This window comes from Meriones unguiculatus, chromosome 4 (genome assembly GCF_030254825.1).
Source record: "Meriones unguiculatus strain TT.TT164.6M chromosome 4, Bangor_MerUng_6.1, whole genome shotgun sequence".
Classification (NCBI taxonomy): Eukaryota; Metazoa; Chordata; class Mammalia; order Rodentia; family Muridae; genus Meriones; species Meriones unguiculatus.
The window spans coordinates 69,882,897-69,904,581 of record NC_083352.1 but is presented as its reverse complement, the minus strand read 5'-3'; the positions used below and the strand labels follow the sequence as shown (position 1 = coordinate 69,904,581).

Here is a 21,685-nt window from a genome sequence, read left to right as displayed (position 1 = left end):
TTGTTTTTATTTAAAGCTTTACCTAATCTTAGGTAAAGTGAGTGTTTACTACACATACACTAATGTGGTACAGATACTTTTTATTTGAGATAGAATCTCACTATATATGTCAAAATGACCCTATATTCACAACCCTCTTGCTTCAGCATCCCAAGTGCTGGGATTATAGATTTATAGTACTATGCCTAGCTCTGTGATATTAATTTTATTTATGATTACTGTTGTTATGCATATATGCAAATATGTATGTGTGGGTGTGTGGGTGTGGTAATGGGGATTAGGCCTAGAACCTCGTGAATACTAGACAAATGCTCTACCACCTAACTAAACCCCAATACTCTGTCACCTTAAAATGACTTAAAAATGTAAGGCATCCCTGCTTTTTTAATAATTCTCTTATTGTTAAGAACACAACTAATAAAACTATATTTATTTTTAAAGGATCTAGATTTACTCTGTAAATGTCTCATCTTTTCATGTACATGACCTTTTGAAGACAGGAATAATAATAATAAAATAGATATGATTTTCTTGGCTAATTAACCGATCATAATTTCATGGTAATTAAAAGTAAAAACACCACTTTGGAGGTTTGCTTGATTAACCCAGTTATCAAGCAAATGTGGACTATTTCCCATATGATACTTAAAAATATATCCCCTTACTAAATATTTAAAAGATTGTATTTTTAATGAAATCTTTACCTTACTCATAAAAGAAAACATCTTACATCTTATGTCCCTAAATAAAATAATTTATAACGGGAAACAGAGGTAGGTGGATCTCTGTGAGTTTCAAGGCCACCATGATCCATATAGCGAATTCCAGGTCAGCCAGAGTTACAGTGAGATGCTGTCTCAAAACAAACAAACAAAGGTATACCACAGTACAAGGCAGAAAAATGGGGGTGGGAATCTTTTTTTTAATAATTTATTTTTATTATTTTTAATGAGGTGTATGTGTGTTGGAGTAGGGGCATATGCATATGAGGACATCAGGACATCAGGTGCACTGGAGTTGTGAGTAACCTGACTCAGGAGCTGAGGACCAATCTAGGGTCCTCTACAGAACAGAATTCGGTCTTAACCATTGGGCCACAGTTTCAGCACCAAGGAGATGGGCCTTTTAATTGTGGACCTGCCAAAAACTTTCTAACCTTCAACAAATCGTTTGACCACTAGCTTCTTATCTGAGACACAAAGGAGGTCACTATGTGACAGATGAGGTTCACTTAAGTTCTTACTAGAGAAGAACTGTGCAAACTAAGTAGTCTTTTTAAAAGAACCAATATTAGTTTTAGTTCAAATAAACACTGGAATATATAGTTATCTCAAGAGATATTACAAGAAGTCGACTGTTACCAGCTTCTTTCTGTTCTTTCTGGTTATTGGCATAGTCTTTGGTTATATTTGATTAATGTCCCATTTTCAAACAATCTTTAAATGGAAGCTGACAATTCATAGCAGATTTTGAAGTATATAATAACCCTCAAGTGATTAAACTTTAGAAAACATTTTTAACAAAACACTCAGGTATATCCACACAAGTGTTTAATTTTCAGTGAACTGGTACTCAAAGAAAACTATTTAAAAGTACACAATACTGCTTACCAAGCATCCATTAATTCATCAAATATTTATTGAGTGTGATGCACGCCTTTAATCCCAGCACTAGAGAGGCAGAGGCATGTGGATCTCTGTGAGTTCAAGGACAGTTTTGTCTACATAGCAAGTTTCAGGCCAGTCAGGACTACACAGTGAGATCTTGTCTAATACACATATGGACTATATACATTTACTAACACAGACACATACACACACATATATGCATCATTTCCTCTTCCATGCTAGACACTAGATATTCAGCAAAGATAAGCAATGCTTTTTTAATGGAATTTACATTCAGACTAAAGTGTTACGGATGAATAACCAAGCAACAAACAAGTCCCACCAAATGATCAAAAGTGCTATATGGGAAATGCATAGGATTTTGTGCTCACAGATAAGCATTAGGGGAACTAGATATGTTAAACACACAGGGCAGTTCTTCAAGGAAGGGATGCATGATTTGCTATCCATCCAGAAGGCTGAGAGCGGATATGGTTAACAGCCTGGTGCCCTTTGTGCTATCTGTGTGACCAAGACCACACGGGACTCTCCCCGAGACACTTACCATGAGCTTGTCAATCTATAGAACCCATCTGTATGGAAGGTGTCATGTGTACTTTACAAAGAGTTTCCATGCAGTCATGTCTTAAGCTTTATTGTGGTAAATGGGATTGAGTAATGACCAAGAAAGTTTCCACCAAATTGTGCTGAGCTTAAATATGCCAGGTCAGACTCCTATTACGAGACCCAACACCAGCTACAAGTTGTGTTAAAATGAACTGCCTTCTCATGGATTGTCATTCTGCTGGCCATGGTGGAATTCAGAGAACTAGCCAAGACACCAATGGAGGGATGGCCTCTGCATTGGGTAGTCAGAGAAGTTCTCTCTCTACCAAGAGAAAAATAAGTGACAAGAGCTAGGTGGGGAAGCCCATTCCACACAGAGCAAACCTATAAGAACTCAATCACCACTGTAAAGAAAAGAATAAAAAAAAAAAAAAAGGGAGAACATCATCTGGCCACCATGAGCCTAGGAACATGACAGAAAGCCACTGTCATTTAGTTCTCAACAAAGGAAAAATGTGACCTCACATTGTTAAAAAGGTTGCTCAGACTTTATATGCGTAGAAGAAGAGAAGCATGAAAGCAAAAAGGCAAATCAGAAGCGTGGTGCAGCAATCCAGAGAATACACACACGTGGTCTAAAGCACAGATAGGACAGACGTGAAGTAGCTGGATCCGGGAAGCAGTTGTGAGATAGGCAGCGGGTCCTGCTTGAGGATTAGACATTGAAGATGGAGCTGCAGCTCACTGATAAAGAGACTGGGGTCAGAGCCAGGGGCTGAAGAGAGGTCTAGAAAACACAATTTAATCTCTAATCTGCTTTAGAATGCTTTCTCTAGAATGCTTTCTGTTGTTGTTTTAAGATTTGTTTACTTTTTTATTTTATGAGTGGACTACATGCATGCAGTGCCTATGGCGGCCAGAAGGCGGCATAAGAATCCCTGGAACTGTAGTTATAGCTTATTGTGAGCCACCACATAGGTGCTGGGAACTAAAATCAGGTTCTCTACTAGAGCATCAAGGGCTCTTAACCACGGAGCCGTCTTTCCAGCCCTGTTTTCTGTTTTCTACCCACAAATAAAGATACGTGACTTGACTTGTGTATTCAGCCTCACCAGGAAAATAGCCTAAAGGGGAACATCCGCTAGCAGCCTCAGGTGTATAACACTTGCTGCAGCCTTAATTTATGCTAGACACAAGCTATAAATATTCAAGTGCTTGCCCATTAGAATCACAGCAGCCCTGGAAGGAGATGCTGCACTATCATACTTTACATTTTACAGAGTTAAAAATCAGAAGCTCAAAGGGGTTAAATAATCTGCCTCCTGTCATACTTCAGAGACCAGAGATGCAAGTTATGTGTCTGATTTTGGAACTGGGGCTAATTACATACTCGACAGGAAACAGTATCACTGGGATAAACTCAAGGTGTTCTGACATGTCTGAGACTTCTATAAATACCAAGTCTCACACAATTTTACCTATGAGGCAGTAATCCAGTCACACACAGCTTTCTAAGTAGCTAGAGCATTGTACAAAATACTTTCATTGCTTTTCTTAGACCTGTTTTTTTAAATTTCAACCACAATTTCATTTGTCAGAATAACTTTTTTAATCAAAACAGACAAACAAACAAACAAATATAAAATGTTTTTTTTTCCCCAGAGTATGATAACATTCACCTATAATTCCTGCCATAGGGAAGCTGAGATAAGAAAGCACAAAGTTCAAAGGTAGCCTAAACTACATAGAGTTTGAAGCCAGCCTGGAGTACACCGAAAACCATTGTTTCAAAAAGGGAAGAGAAAATAAAAATTGCAAATTTACTATTATCTCAGACATGTAGCTACATGTAACCTGTTGTACAAATCAACTGAAACCTAGTAAAATCATTTCATACTAAGATTTTATGAGACTCAGGGGTCTCATGCTCACAAGGTTCCCTTGTTAAAAACTTTAACAAGGTAGAGGCGTGTCCTCCTTCATCTGACTCCTGGTGCTTACCATTTTCCACAGAAAAGTAAAGTGCGATCTCTGATACAGAATGCATTTTTCACAAAAAATATTTTGAACAATAACCACATCTACCTGGTTGGTTTTGAAATGACGGGGCTAGAGAGAGAGCTCAGTAAGAGTAAGGGTCTCCCTGAGAACCCATGTGTAAGTCCCAGCACCCACAGAGTCTCACAGCTATCTGTCCCTCCAATCCCACAGGATCCAACCAGTTCTTTTTATTTAAATCAAAATAAATAAATAAAAAGTATTTCTCGGCCAGACTTTGTTAATTTGTCTATAATCCCAGTCCATCAGCAGCAGAAGCAGGACTGTGCAATAAAAGCTAGCCTGGGGACACACTGTCTCAGCAAACAAAGTTGATTAATTAATTGAAAGTTAGAATGGTAGCCCATGCCTACAATCCTAGCACTTGGAAGACTAGCAAGAAGGCTGCAATAATATGGCACATATATTAAAATTCTAGCTAAAAAAAAAAAAACAAAAATAAATCTTGTCTGATTATTTTTCTAAACATGTTTTTTTGACACAGGGTTTCTCTGTGTATAGTTCTAGCTGTCCTAGAACTCACTTTGTAGACCAGGCTAGCCTCAAACTCACAGAGATCTATCTGCCTCTGTCTCCCATTACTGGGCTTAAAGGCGTTCGCCATTCTTTTTAAACAAAGATACTCTGTCACTTTTATTTACAAATATTCCCAATCTCTTTTGATCAAAGGTTCTTTGAGACAATTCCATCAGCTTTAGCCAGCCCGGAGAATAGAATCATCTGACACCCCCATCCTGCAATTGGCCCCGCAGATAGCACAGGTTTTAAACTGGCCATTAAACCGGCCCGTGACCCTGTCAACCTTGGGCGCATTCATCTGGACGAATGCGCAATCCTTGGCACCAACGATGTTTGCTCGCAGAACATTTCCCCGGCATCTACAGGTCCGAGAACTCGTTGTTCTGCATGTCAAGGCCATACCTGCTCACTGGTTCAGCAGGAGCGCAGAAACACCCAGATTTTTGTTTGCAGTTTGTTTTGAATTTTTTCCAGAGTTTCTTTCTGTGTACTCCTGGCTGTCCTGTAATTTGAACTTACTTTGTAGACCAGGCTGGCCTCAAACTCAGAGATTTGCCTGCCTCTGCCTCTGTGCCACGCCTGTCAAAATCATATTTCAAAGACTAACAAAATTAAAATCTCAGATATTAAAAAAAAATCTTGAATACATATTTCAGTCCCATTCTGAATTTCTGACCCATAAATTTTTTTAAGATTTATTTATTTATTATTTATACAGTATTAGTGCATGTTTGCCTACACGCCAGAAGAGGGCACCAGATCTCACTATAGATGGTTGTGAGCCACCATGTGGTTGCTCACAATTGAACTCAGGACCTTTGGCAGAACAACCAGTGCTCTTAACCTCTATGCCATCTCTCCAGCCTGACCCATACTCTTGAAACTTAACAAAAGCCCCTAACTTTAAACTAGGAAAGCACATTCGATGTGAAGAACACATTGTATATTGTAGCTAACTATCCTATGCATACACATAGCTGAAACAGTTTCACAAAGTAATAATAGTGCACTGATACTTTCTATCCTCTTCTTCCCCGTCCGCCCCTCCTCCAAGGGAAGGTCTCATTAAACTCTGACCTCAAACCCAAGATCCCTCTGCTCAGCTTCCTTAGTGCTGAGAATTATAAGGATTGACCACCAAATATGCTTCTGCTTTTCTTTTACAAACTGTTTATGCACAATACCCTGACCTACAACTTAGTCTGAAAAACATTTCAGTCTATACCCTTGCTTCGAAGGTGAATACACAAACCTAGAAAAACACCGTGGTAAAACCTTGATATCCTGAGTCCTAACCCAAAGCTCTGTTCTTGTCCCATGCTAACAGCCCATTATGTATAACAACTTATAACAAGAAGTTTCTCATAAACTCAAATATCTCAGAATATGTGAAAAACCAAAAAGCTATAAGGAGGTCATAAAGGAATCAGGAATAGCTAAGAACTGAGATATTTCTTTTTCCCTTCCTCATTCACAGATCTATTTTCCTCCTATTTCTTTTTTCCTATGCTTATTAAACATGATAAAAGTAAAACTTTTAAATATTTTAAATACTATTTAAAGAAATTTTACAATCATACTCTTAAAAACAGGCTAGCTGGGGAAAACTGAAGAGATGGCTCAGCATCGAAGAGCACTGGCTGTTTTTTCAAAGGACCAGGGTTCAATTCCAGAACCCACACTGTGGCTCACAAGCATCCATAACTCCAGGTCCAGGGTACTTACTGCCTTCTTCTGGCCTGTGTGAGGATATAGATTAAAAAAAAAAAACAAAACATTTTTAATAGGCTACCTGAAATTTTTAACATTTCTTTATAAAGGTTTATTTTTTTGTGTGTGTTATTTTGTTTTGTTCTGTGATATTTTGCGACAGTGTCTCACTATGTAGCCTTAACTGGCCTGGAACTCAGCATGTAGACCAGGCTGGTCTCAACTCATAAACATCTACTTGTCTCTGCCTTATGACTGCTGGATTAAAAGTATGAACTATCACTCACTCCTGACACTATTTGGATTTTTTTTTAATTTTTTGCACTTAATTATTATGTGTGTGGACTCACAGGTGCTGTGGCATGTGTGTGAAGGTCAGAGGACAATGTGTTTGGAATTGATGCTTTCCATCCATCATATGGGTCCCAGAGAATAAACTCAGGTCATCAGGCTTAGTGGTAAGTGCTAAGACATTTCATTGGGCCTGTTTGTTTTTAAAACAAATCTTGCTAGGTAGCCCAGGATGATTTAAAAAATGCAATCCTCCTGCTTTAGCTTGCTGAGTACTGGAGATTCACTGACACTATAACTTTGGGTTTTGTTTGTTTGTTTTTGTTTTTGCTTTTTTTTAAATTGCCCATGGCCCAGTGCTATTTGTTACAGTGGGTCATTTCTAAAGCAAAAGATTTTTCAGCTCTGCTGTTTTGATAGGATTTTAAATTATTAACAGTATTAACAGATTATCAGCTTCTTAGAAGATTACCAGTAATTGTTCCCTGTGTAAGACAGGAATACTGGCTAAAGCAAAGGCCTGTTTAATGTTTTAATCCTACTGTTGATCACTGTTTTAGATCTCAAAATCGTAGACAACTGATAAAAATATAAGACACAGTACAGTTTAAGTCCTAGTTCTGAAACTTAATGTATGATTATAGGCACAAGATTTAGACCCTCTGAACCTGAGTTTTCACATTTTTTATCCTGTATTTTAAAGATTTTTATTTTTATGTCTTATGTGTGTACCTGCACAAGGATGGCCACGTGTGCATACACCATGTATCTACAGGTGCCCGTGGAGGCTGGAAGCACCTGACACATGTGCTGGCAGCCAAACAAGTGTCCTCAGACAGAACAGCAAACACTCTCAGCTGCCGAGCCATCTCTCCAACCTGCATCCTACGTGATTTTAATAACTAATAATACTAAAGATAACACTCAAATTGTTAGAATCAAGGAAAAGCACAAAATCTCTAAAACACACTTAAACTCATCAAAGATTATTCTTACATTTTAACTAGAAAGCATTAACAAAATTGATTTTCCCAAGTTATTAATTAGAAAATACAAGCTGCTCAAAATTCAAACTCAATGAGTTAAGCCACTGGTAAGACATACCGTTAAGTATATCCTACAGGAGAATATTTATTCTCGGGTAAAAACATTACACATGCAGAGCTGATGAGCTGTCTCAGCAGATAACGGCATGGGCTAAGATGATAACTGGAGTCCAATCCCCAGGACCCAGAAGGTAGCGGAACCGACCCCATCAAGTCCTCTGACTTCAGCAAACATGAAATGTGGCACAGAGGGGAACACATGTTTAAATAAATGTAAGAATAAATCAAAAACATTAAGTAAAATAATCTAAAGTTCATGTGCAAAAGAAAACTGGAAAGTCCAAAGTTTAAACCTGATAACAAAACACACTCATAGTATTTCTTTAAAGAGCGTGGGTACCTACACTTCAAGGACTTTCAGTTTATAGCTTTGTAGTATAACATAAACACAAAGAAGGATGAGCCAGACACCCTGAGTATGAGATGAGGCCCAGCTTCTGATTTATTTCCTCAGCTCAGGGCAGCTTGGTTGCTCATGTCAGAAGGATCAGTAAGAAAATTTAAGTGGAAACTAATTATAGTTTTCTTTAAACTTGTTATTTTCATCTAAAACAAAATCCAAAGAAAAACTAATCCTTCGTTTGTTTTAGAGTAGTATATTACATTGGGAAGTTAAAAGGGATCAAATCTCATCTCTGGTATTTAATATCTATTAAGGGAGTAAGCTAGCTGTGTTTCCCTAGAAAACAAATTAACCTCTCTGGACTTCAATTCTCACAATAGAGTGAAACAAATATACAAATATTAGACTCTAGCTTTGTAAATATCTCACCAAGCACTAACAATCTAGAGTATAAAACATGTCTAATGAGTTTAAAAAAAAAAAAAACAACAAACTATATGCAACTCTGAATCACCATTTCTAAACTTATCTGGCTCATCCTGAGGTCTGTGACTGCTTTCATAACCAAAGCCAAAATTTGCGGGAAGTATCAGCTCTAGGCGGGAACATTCCACTCGCCCTAGGAATTTGCACTCAGTCCTACCCTTCGCCCACTCCCATTCCCACCATCCTTTCCCAGCAGTCCTTGGGGAGTAAGGCTGAGAGAATTTGTATTAATCTCATTTACAGAAGCAATATCATGCCCAAAAGGAGGCACGTTAACTTCCTCCCAGCACTTGGGAGGCAGTGTTAGAGGGATCCCTGTGAACTCAAGGCCAGCCTACTCTACCTAAAAAGTTACAGGCAAGCCAGAAAAACACAATAAGGACCTTTTTTTTGGGGGGGGGGGGCCAACACAGGGTTTCTCTGTGTAGCCTTTGCAGTCTTTGCAGTCCTGAACTTGCTTTGTAGACTAGGCTGGCCTCAAACTCACAGCGATTCTCCTGCCTCTGCCTCCCAGAATGCTGGGATTACAGGCATACGCCACCATGCCCAGTTCAGTAAGGACTTTTGTCTCAAGGAGAAAAAAAAAAAAAAAAAAAAAAAAAAGAGTACGACCAACAAGTAAACAGTTAAATACCTCTACATCTGACTGATATTTACAGGATACCATCAAGTCTTCTCTAGAATGCAGGCAAGCTTCACAAAGAATGAAGGGCAAAGGTTCAGGTGTGTGTGTACATGCGTTCTCGCCAGTGGAAAAACACATTCTTGTTCACTTAGTATAAACACGGAGGAATGCTGAAGCATAGATCCCTGCACGTAAGCACAGAAATCTATTTCTCTACAAAGAATCCTTCAGCTAGGGTGATGATATGCGCCTGACATCCAGCAATTGGGAGGCTGAGAAAAAAGTATCCTTGCAAATTTAAAGCCAACCTGGGCCACACTGCAAGTTCAAGACTACTCTAGGCTACATGGACTCTGTTTCAAAAAAACAAAAACAGGGGGAGCCTGATGAATCCCAGAACCCATACATTACAGAGAACTGATTCTCTGTACATGTGCTATGGCATACAAGTGTCCCTATGTACTCTCTCTCTGTCTCTGTGTGTAAAAATTAATTAGAAAGAGAAAGGAAATCCTTAGAATATTCAAATGTAAGGATTAACTCATCCAAAGTTCACCTTATCATATGGAAAACCTACACCCCTATCTGCCCCCCCCCAAAAAAGACAATTCTTATTCTTTTTTTTCTGCGTGTTATTTAAAATACTGTTTGTTTCTAAACATTTAGCACTTACAAGATTTAATAATAAAATTTGCTTTATGATATCAGTTCAAATCTAAACTGTTCAATTATATGGATTTAGGTAAGGGTTTATTTAGTAAAACAGACAAATCCACACGGAAATTGTTAATAGGCCTTCATAGTCTATCCCACACAAAAAATGCACTAACCAGTTCATTGAGAGTGTATGAGAACAGAGACTTAGTCACAAGTAGACGTCTGCATTACCTTTATGACGTAACAGCTTAAACTTCAACCAAACTAAGAATTCAAATTGGTAAGATCTCAGTTGTATTGAGGAAAAACAATCTTTAAAAGTGTTTTTAAAAGGTCTTAAAACTTCTTCAATCATGGCTGAAAGCCAAGAATGTGTTCAACTCTCTAATGGGGTTAACTTCAAAGACAGCACATGAGGACTGTTTATTTGTCAAGAGATAATTTTCTTGTATTTCAATTAGATGGTTGTTTAGACCAGCTCTGGGGTTCAGGGAATGAAATCTTTATTTTGCTGTATATATCAAACTGAAAGAAATTTGAGAAAACTTTAGACATCTGTATTAATCCTTTTGAAATACTCTGTTTTCAAGTGACCTCCTTTTGGGTGAGTTATTAGATTCAAGCTTTTTTTTTTAATTAAAATATGGTTATAAACTTCTTTAAAAGACCAAATGTGGCATTACCCACTGGTTGCACAGTACACTACATTACACAACACTCTGGGAATCTAGGACTGTGTCACTGACCTTCTCTGCTTTGGGACTCTATAGTTAAACCACAAAAACAGCCTCAGTAACTAACCCAGGGTAAAAATAATCTATGTAAAGTCAATCTTTCAGAAAATCCATTCTCTACCGAACAAGCAAGTCTAGTATGTGTGTGTGTGTGTGTGTGTATATATATATATATATATATATATATATATATATATAAAACACTAACCATTGGGCTTTAATAAAGTTATGTCTATATAGAGGAAGGTGTGTTTGAAAGAATTTTCCCTATGGACAAATGCAAGAAAGAAGCACCATAGTAAAAAAACTCATTAGGATCAAAACAAATCTGAAATTCAATCTAGAAACAAATTTCTTAGCTATACTCCCCCTTCTAGTATCAGATTATTTTATACACCAGGTCATTCCATATAGCAAAAAAGGAAAAGGTTACGGAACAATGAAGTATCTTAAGGTCCTATCTACTGTCAAATAGGTTAGAATTTGAAACTAATACAAAAGTACATTCTACAACACTAAACGTTACAAATAAAATCTTAGCTACTTTGTTTATTAGTTCTCAGTATGTAGCCCTCGGCCTAGTTCACCCTGAGCTCAGTACTTAGAACCAACATAACAGAACTAAGCAGTTCCTGACATCTACATATAAACACACTGGTGGTGGGGGGAGGGGGAAAGAGTAGACAGGGAGAGAATTAACATTTTAAGAATTCATAATTTGCTGCTGGTGGTGGCACATACTTCTAATCCCAGCGCTAGGGAGGCAAAGGCAGGTGGATCTTTGTGAATTTGAGGCCAGCCTGGTCTACAGAGTGAGCTCCGGGACAGTCAGGGTTTCTACACTGAGAAACCCTGTCTCAAAAAAAAAGCAAAAAACAAAAAAACACCCACCACTAGTTAAATTGCAGTGAAGGGGGCAGTGAAGGGAGGACTACGCTGCTCAAGCAGTTTGCTGACTTCACGCAGCAATGGTGAAATAAAGCACAGACACTGACATAGCAATAAAGTACAAAGTATAAACAGCACAGGAGCCTTGTGCAAGCTGAGTAGAAAAGTTATAAACATGACTGGACCTTGAAAAACAAGGCTTTTTTGTTGAATTGACTGATTTGTAGGGCTATCATAAATATTTTCTATATAAAGCTTTTCTCTAGCTAGAAGGATGACACACCTCACTCTATTCTCCACAGGGTCCTAAAAATGGTGACTATACTGTCGCACTGAAGACTAACCCTGCTTCCCCCACATGTGTGAGCACCTCCTTCACTGGCTCCCCACATAGACCAGCACCATTAACTCCCACACGCTCCCACATGGTGTGTGGGAGAAAGTAAGATTGTATCCAAGGCTGACCAAATAGTTACAACTGTTCTGTCTTCTTGATAAAGTGTTGCCTTTATTAATATGTAGTGTCCCCCTTCATCTCTCTAATTAGCTTGGCTTAAAGTTTACTTTATTGACTATAAGGGCATCTTTGCTTATTTACAGCTTCCATTTGCTTGGAAGTTTTTTCCATCCTTCAATATTTAGTTTTTTTATATCTTTGCTAGCTTTTTTCCCCTTGAAAACAACATATACTTGGTTCCTGCTTTTTAATCCAGTCCATTAAGTCTACATCTTTTTAATGGTAAGTTGAGGCCATTTCCATTACATTTAAAATTATTACAGGAAGAGTTTTTGCTATTTCCTATAAAATTTTTAGTGGTATTCTGTTCTGCTAATTATTGGTATTTCTTTTCTTTCCTCCCACACTATTTTTGAGTTTTTGCCAGATTTAATTTCCTTTCGTGGAGTGTACACTTCCATGTACTAAGGTGAAGGAGGTCATCTTGCCAACCCATGAATCAAATTTTAAAGAGACCATCCTTTGGAGCAAAGTAAGTTCAAGGTTAACCCTGGCTACAAGAAACAAAATAGCAACTGACAGAAATTCAAATACTCCACAGCTGACTATTTAAATATTTAATAAGGTTCTGCCCTCCACTTCTTAAGTCCTGGAGACCAGGTATGTTTTAGAATTCAGAATGCTACAGATTTTAGGAAGGCTGACACAATGCGTGCCTAAAAATATTTTATAAAATGGCCTAGAGGGATGCAGTGTGCCATTTTACAGACACTTTCGACAAGTGTAAAACAAAATGAACATCTTTGCCTCAGACAGCTACTACAGAGAGCTTTATATTAGTTTGTTTCACTGCTAAAATCATCATTTCTAATGCACCTAAAGTGCCAGATACTTTAATGTCAACTTGACACAAACTGAAGTGAGCAGAAAGGAGCCTCACTTAAGAAAATGCTTCTATCACTTAAGAAAATGCTGCTATAAATCAAGCTGTAGGCAAGCCTGTAGAGCATTTTCTTAATTAGTGACTGTTGGGGGAGGGTCCAGCCCCTTGTGGGTGGTACCAGCCTTGGCTGGTAGTCCAGGGTTCTACAAGAAAGAAGGCTGAGCAAGCCATGATGAGCAAGCCAGTAAGCCATGGCCTCTGCATCAGGCCCAGTCTCCAGGTTTCTGCCAGTCAAGTTCATGCCCTGACTTCTTCAGTGATGAACAGTGAGGAGAAGCATAATCCAAATAAACCCTGTCCTTCCCATGATGTTTCATTGCAGTAACAGTAACTCTAAGACACCCAACTTTAAAATTTTTTAAGTTTCCAGAGACTTGGGATTTCAGAAATATGGATCAAGAGATTGCAGCCTACAATAAAGTCACAACAATTATTTTACTGTTTCCAATATATTTGGTGTCTCAAGTACAGTACACTAAACTGTAATGCTAATATTTAGCCATTCGGCCCCTGGCCAAATATGTACCTAGTGAACATCACATTCTCCAGCTTAGCTTCGAGTCCTAATAAACTGGTCTGATGACTTATCTTGGCTCAACTTGACTACATCTGGAATCAACTAAAACCCAAGCAACTGGGCAGCCTGTGAAGGATTTTCCTGATAGGATCATTTGAAATGTGAAGGCCTATGAGAAAGCCTCATCTTCTCCAGGCAGGCTGTGTAAACAAGCCTTTTCTATTTGTTTATTTGTTTGAGTCTGGGTTTCTCTGTGTAGCCTTGGCTTTCCTGAAACTCACTATGTAGACCAGGCTTGCCTTGAACTCAGAGATCCGCCTGACCCTGCCTCCAAAGTGCTGGAAACAAAGGCATACAGCATCATCACCCAGCTGTTGCTTTCTGCCTGCTTGCCCTCACTCATTCTTGTTGTTAAGTTGCTCTTGTTGGTAAGATTGGTTCTGTCTTGTTCCAGAGCCAATCCTACATGAGTGTTAAAATTGACTTTTGGAGGATTGTGACAGGGACCGAAGACTGTCCAGGACTTCTCTGGGACACCACCAGTTTGGGACTGATGAGACATCACTGAGCCTTGTGGACTAAACAACTACAAGATCTTTGGCCTTTCCTTCAGCAGAGATCCACTGCTGGACTGCTTGACCTTTACTTACATTATATATGTTTCATTCTATCATTTCTGTTCTTTTAGAGACATTAACACACATGCATATACACATACACCAAAAACAAAAATCATAAAAAACCACAATCCAATAACAATACTTGGATTTAAGTGTAACTATTATCATCATTTTAGAGAGGGGGTCTCATCATGTTGTCAGGCTAGCCCTCAATTCCTGTGTTCAAGTGCTCCTTATGCCTAAGCCCTTCAAGTGAGTTAGGACCACAGTGTCACACCACTACCCATGGTTTACAATTCACTGCCAAATGTTCACTTCTTAAAATTAGAATTAAACGTATCTATATTCTTAGTTTTTTGGTTTGGGGTCTTTGTTTGTTTGGTTGATTTGGTTTTTGTCCTCACCATACTATCAATATGAATATTCGTTCAACCAAAGGAATTTGGCTTTTATTACAAGGTTTCCCATTCATATCATTTTTTTTGGACTTCAAATACATATAAGTTGGGACCATTATTCCTATCCTAATCTTTTTTATTTCATTTTTCATTATTTAATCTTGTTTAAGGTGGTATCTCATTTAGCCCAGGAGGGTCCATAGAGCTGAGGATGACCTTGACTTCTTTTTGTTTAGTTACTCTGTTGTGTTGTTGTTGTTTAAGACAGGGTCTCACTAAGTAGCCCCAGCTGGGCAGTTTACTCATCCACCTGCCTAGTCTGGCTCCCCCCCTGGGCTTCAGCCATCACATCCAGTATCAAATCATAATACTAACACTCTCAAGTCTCCCTCCTCTCCTATTTGTCTTTTTTTCAAGCTGGAAAATAAACATGGAGCCATGCACAGGTCCTTATTACTGAGCTATACACCACTCCAACACTTTACACCAGTTCCTTCATTTTCCTTTCAAAACCATTTGGTCTATTTTTCATGTGTAGGTTTAATTCTAAGAACTACATTTCTAAGTCCATCTATTTAAGGTTTACATATTTCTTATTTATAACATCTTGCTTGCTTTTTGATGACCACTTATGTCATGATTTATCTTTAAAATAGTTGTCTTGAAAGCACTCTAATGTTTCCATTAGATTTTAAATGGATTTATCTCCTGGTAGCTGTACCTATTCTCTAAGGATCTTCCTTCTTTACACAATCTCAGACTTGCTCCTTCTTCTCCCAGTAGTTTCTGAGACAGGTCAGCATACAGAGCCCATGACGTCTAAGCCCAGTGCTCTTGTACTAGGTGACAGTTCCTGATGCAGAGCCATCTGGCAGTGGGGCCACTTCTGTCTTTGCTTCAGGTCCACAGCTTTTTAAAGCAACAGCAGGGAGCAGATGAGTTCAGCCTTCTCTCAGACAACCACAGCCCAGGTCCTTGTTTCACCCAGGTTATCTGGCTCTAGATCCTCTGCCGAGATATTTCCAGCAGTTCCTGAACCCATGGTATAATTCTATATTTCATCCCTAACCTAATTCATTGGAGATGTGTACCTTTAATTTTAGGAAGCCTGTTTTTTAAAGGTTCCACAGTATAGATACCTCTGACTAAACTCACTAAATTGCTGAGCTGGCCCGGAAGTTTATAATCCTCCTGCCTCAGACTCTCTTGTTGCTGTTATGACATGTATATACCATCAAGCCACCTCTTGTTAAGTGTTTTATTTCTTTTCCTTTTAAAATTTACTGGTGGAGAATTTAGTGCTGAGTAGCGTATCATAAAATAAGCAAAACTATGATAATAGCAGCTATTCAACATCTACTGTTTTAGGTTTATTCAACATTTACTATGTTTTATATTTATTTGTTTAATAGCTAACAATCTCATGAGGTAGATACTCTTACTAAGTAGAAAACAGATACACAAAGCAAGTAAACAAATCTTCCCAAGATAATCAGCTATTAGGAGCAGGAATCACAACATATGTCTTGATTCCACAACCTTATCCATGCCTTTCACCTTGACTAGAAAGCTCTTTATAACTCTATTTCCTTTGCCTCCCACCCCAACTGTGAGCATTTTGCACAGAAATAAGATTTTCCTGAAGTAGAAAAAAGGAGCAATGTTCCAGGATGGCAGGGAGCTCAGCAGCTCAGTGTTCTTCAGCCTAGTTGGTAGTTGGGGGAGGGGAGGGGAGGTGGAGGGAAGATGCACGTACAAACCCTGGAAATCTCATCCTGAGATCGACAAGAGTACTGCTGCCCCCACCATGTCCCAGGCCTGCATGTCCAGGCACACAGTAGCACTGTGCCCCCACCTTTGCCTCCCCACCTCCCAGGCCAATCCCAGCCACACACAGAAAGTCACATAGTCCCAGGTAGCCAGGTTAAACTTCCTCTCCCCTTGTAAGGTTATTATAGCAGCAACAGGAATTCCTCCTTATACAAATGGGCATCCCCAGGATGCTGGTCCTGGCCAATGGTGTACACTCACCCAAAAAGCCCCTACCCACCCCCTAAAGGTTTAAGTAAGCTTTGTTCTCCCCATTAAATGAGCTGTCTCACTGAAGCTTGCCTCCTGAGTCTGTTCTCTTGTGCTCACCACTGCCTGAGGTCTCTTTCACCTCCTGCCCTTCCACCACCCTTCCCACTCAAAATCCAGTGATTCTGGGTGATTGCTCTTTAATGGGCGAGTAAGCGGTCTTACATCTAAAGTCAAAAACAACCTTTAATGCAGTCTTTCCCTAGAGCCCTTTCCAAGTTCCTTGAGCTCAAGCACCTCCGGGCCTGTCCCTGGACATCCAGCACTAGTTGCACAATCACTTTGTGGCTTTCTCCTTCCCTCCTTCCCTCACCCCCACATTTACTGTACCCTAGTACATAAAGCCCAGATAAGGACCTTATGAAAACTGTCTTTAGAAGAATTTGTTTTCTATTCCTTCATGGCCTAAAGCCTTAAAGGATTGAGCTGTAAATAAAGGTGAAAAGCGTATCATAGCTAGAACTGCCAAAGTTGATTTTAGGCTACATTAATGAAGGCATAGAGTTTGGTAGGGTTTAGAAGGGTGAAGGGTCTCTCAGTTCTACTCTGTGCAACAACAGACTTTAATTGAAGAGTTATAATGACCAGACATTGTACAACACACCAGAGACTTTTTCGGTCTGAATATATTTTCTTCATTTAATCATCTCTGTGGACCACTGTGGGAACCATAAACTCATTGTAGTAAAATGATCTTACAGAGATTTTTCCTAAGGGGGAAATGTGTTTTATAAATCATCACCTGTGACTTGTGTTTAGGTTTATGACATAGGATGTATGGTGATGTAGGGGACTGAGGAAAAGAAAGAGGTGTGTAAGTGAAATGCTTAGGAATGAGTAATTGGAAAAAGCTATGTTTGCTGAATAGAAAATTGTTTCTTTTAAACTAATAGTAAAAGATATGACTCTTGATCTTTTTTTGAGCATGTATGCATGCACATACATGCGTGCATGTGTGTCTGGTGTATGCACGAGTGCATGGCCACTGGTGTACATGTTTGCATACATGTAGAGGCCAGAAGACAACATTAGGTGTTATCCTTGGGAATGTAGTCCATCTTGTTTGATGCAAGGTCTTTCACTGGCCTACAGCCTGCCAATTAGCCTAAGGATTCTGTGTCTTCATCTTCCAAGTGCTGCAAGAAGTATACCACACCACATTTGGCATTTTCACATGTGTCCTGGAAATCAAACTAAGATCCTCCTGCTTGCAGGGTAAGTGCTTTACAAAATGACCCATCCTTCCCCATACCCTTTGAACAATGCTTAATCATTAGTGTCCAAAGGAATCATGATAATTGGCTTTTAGGAGTCAATCTTTCCTAATACCAAGTTCATAGGTAGCAAGTATTTGCTCTGATGATTAAGCAGAGTTTGTGTCTAAAGTAGATAAGGCAGACCTTGAAACTGTAGAAACTACTTGGAAAACTAAGAAAAGAAATCTAAGCCAAGATAAAAATCTAAACTTCAGAGAAAAGGAGATCAGTACTGCTACTAAGTGATGCAGGAAGCATGGGAGAAAGCCAAGAGTTAGGACAAGAAATGAATTTGCTTGCATATATGCAACTGCAAAGATCAGCAAGTCAAACCAGGCACGGTGGCACAAGCCTATAATCCCAGCATTCTTCCAGGCAGAGGCAGGTGGATCTCTGTTTGAGGCCAGCCTGGTCTACAAAGTAAGTTCAGGACAGCCAAGGCTATACAAAGAAACCTGCCTCAAAAAACAAAAACAACAAAAAGGTCAGCAAGTCACTTGGAGATACTCAACAGTTAAAACCAGCTTCCAAAGACCATGTCAATCCCAGCACTGGTGAGGTGAAACCAGTAACACCAGAAGTTAGAGGTTCTCCTTGGTTCTCAATCAAGTTCAAGGCCAGCCTGAACTACATGAGTTTGTGAGACCTGTGAATACACAGAGATATCACATATGAAAATGACCAATGAAGTCTAGATCCTTCCGACCTTCTACTCCAGTCTGGCCAATTCATCTGATCTTTAGTCTTCAAGAGAGGACTTCAGAATAATTATCCTATACAGGAAGGTTCCTTACAACATACCTGGTTAACTTCTACTCATCTTACCAATGCTCAGGTTTCTTTTTCCCAAATTCTACTTAGTTCACAGAAGGAGAGTGGCACCTGAATCATACCTTTTTCTTTCTCTCCATAGCAAGTTTTTAGCACCATGCCTAAAATAGCACATACTTGAAAGACAGACAGAAAGAGACTTGGCATGTATTCAACACTACTTGGAAGGTGCTGTGTCTTCTTAGAGGTGACCGCTGAAGCAATGAGCTTGGATAAGATTTCCAAAGGAAAGAAGAGAAAATTAAATAGTCCTTCTATAAATGTCTGCTACTCAGTTTCTTTCTCCTTAAACTCACCTGAAAACATGTTGCAATCTGATTCTTTGAAATCTTAGCAACTGTCAGGCCCTGAAAAGCAATCAGCCTTAAAAAAAATTAAGAATAAGAAAAGAGGGTTCTCTTGTCAGATGGGCTCCCCAAAGCAGTTTCTCACTCTCAACAATACTGACAAATTTTGGCCTGACAATCTCTACCCCTAAAGGATGTCTTCCATACAGTTCAGATGTCTAGAAGCATCATTTAATACATTGATGGGAGCACCGTAACGGGGGACGAAACAAGGAAATCTCTGCTAAAGGTTTCAGATGTTGTGGTTTACAAAGGGTCTCACTCTATAGAGCCCTAGTCAATGTGAGACCTACAGAGATGTGCCTGCCTCTGCCTCCAGACTGCTGGGATTAAAGGCATGGGCCACCATACTAGCTTTTTACTTGTTTTAAATTACATTTATTTGTTTGTTTATTATGTATGCACATGCATGAGTACATACCAAATGGGTTGTCTTAGTGAGGGTTTTATTGCTGTGAAGAGACACCATGACCATGGCCACTCTTATAAAGGAAAACATTTCATTGAGGCTGGGAGGATAGCAGCGTGCAGGCAGACATGGTGCTGGAGAAGGAGCTGAGAGTTCTACATCTTGATCCACAGGCAGCAGACTATGACACTAGGCCTAGCTAGAGCATATATGAACCTCAAACGCAGCCCCCACAGTGACACACTTCCTCCAACAAAGTCACACCTACTCCAATCAGGCCACACCTCCTAATAAGTGCCCCTCCCTACAGCCCATTCAATGAGTCTATGGGGGCCATTCCTATCCCAACAACCACAAGGGTCCTGGATCTGGATTAACATGGGTCATTAGGCTAGGCAGCAAGCACTTTTACCCTCTGAGGCTTCTTAGCAGCTCTCTAGCAGCACCTGTGAACTAAACTACCCACCCCCACTCCACCAAAATTATCGCTAGGTTTTGCCAAATGTTTCTTCTAAGATAAAATTCCCCTCTAGTTAAAAACCATTTCCTAGGCTGGAAGGATGGCTTAATGGTTAAGAGCATATACTGCTCTTGCAGAGGAGCCCAGTTTGGGTCCCAGCACCCACATCAGATGGCTCACAACTATTTTTAACTCCACCTCCAGGGCATCCAAAGCCCTCTTCTGGCCTACACCTACAAGTGACACACATTCACACAAACATACACATATAAACATAAATAAAAACTATTTCCCTAAAGTTAACTGAACTCACAAATTCATAAATTCTTTCCCTGACATCTATACATGTATTCCATTAATTTATTTGTTCCCCACTGAGTCTATACATTAAATTGTGCTTACAAATTTATAAGCAATTTGCTTTAACAGTTAAACAAAATGGGTAGAAATCTCTTAACTGCCAGGCAAATCACAGAGTAATTTAGTCTAAATGCATTACCATACAGCAATCGTGAAAGGTAAACTAATACAGTATAATAAAATTACGAATAATCAATTCCAAAAGTCCCACATAAAAATAAACAGCTTTGTCCCATAGTCAAAATACCTAATCTTTTAACTTCCCTTCTGCAGAAGGCACTAGGTTAGCATTGTGTAAAGAGAATTTTATTCCTCTAAATTATTTACAAGTTTTAAACAAACACACATGTCAGATATGTGCCTGTTTGCTTTGGTAAAATTGAGATAATTATAGAAATGGTCTTATTAGGTTGTTACGGAATTGAGGTGAAGTATGTAGAATGAAGAAAGGTGCCTGGCATATACATATTAAGTGTTAAACATTACCATGGGTCATTTGTAAACACATAAGAAAACAGAAGCATGTCTTGGATGTTGTGTAAACACACTAGAACCAAATAATAAACTTGAATCCTGATGCCCTGGGTTCATATTTCCCTTCCTTAAATGTTTTATTTGAGCTTCAATAATCTTGCTTGTAAAATATGAATAATCCCTGTCTTTCTTTATATCATTACTTCATATGGTAAACAATATTAAAATGGATCATGATTATATATAAAGTATTGTTTTAATTAAAAGAAAATCTATGGAGACAATTGTTTATTTAGTGAGAGCGGGGCCACATGTGAAGGTCAGAGGACAACAGAATAGGTTCTCTCAGTCCACTATGTGGGTCCTGAGGTCTGAACTTGGCATCATCCGACTTGGCAGCAAATGCCTTTAACCGCTGAGCCATCCCGCTGGCCCAGGTAATCTAAAATTTAAAATAAAATATCCTCGGGGTTTTATTTTTTTAATGATTTCCGTTTGTGGTATTAGACATGCACAATAACCCTCTAATAGTAGGCGTACATTAAAGCCACTGGAAGGGATTTGGCCATAACCTATTTGGTCATAACCTATTCCACCAAGAACATGGTACAGGGCCCCTAACTAACCTTTTCTTTTCGGTTGTGGATAAATCATCCTTTTGAACATGGAGAAGATATGTTGAAATAAATGGGATTTGTAGAATCAGTAATAGCCCCAAAGTTTTAAATCAGTTTGATGTGTCTATTTTTAGATAGAAAAATCACTGCCTTTCAATGAGCCACTTCAAAGTCATCAAACATTGCGCGCGCTGGACTTTACTTATTAGGAAGAAATGCCTTTTTAACAAATGGCTTTTTATAAGTGAAAGTTGCAACATCAATTACATGAGTGTCAGGTGTTGAGAGAGAGCGCTCTCCGCTCCTGCCAAATACGCAGAGAAAAA

General features: G+C 39.0%; 1 protein-coding gene and 1 pseudogene across 3 annotated transcripts in view; both read right to left on the bottom strand.

Moving 5' to 3' along the window:
- Positions 1–21,685, bottom strand: part of Adk (adenosine kinase) — a 422,206-nt gene that overhangs the window by 399,875 nt on the left and 646 nt on the right. The gene's annotated exons all lie outside the window — the stretch shown is intronic.
- Positions 1,624–6,255, bottom strand: LOC132653657 (small ribosomal subunit protein eS21-like; annotated as a pseudogene).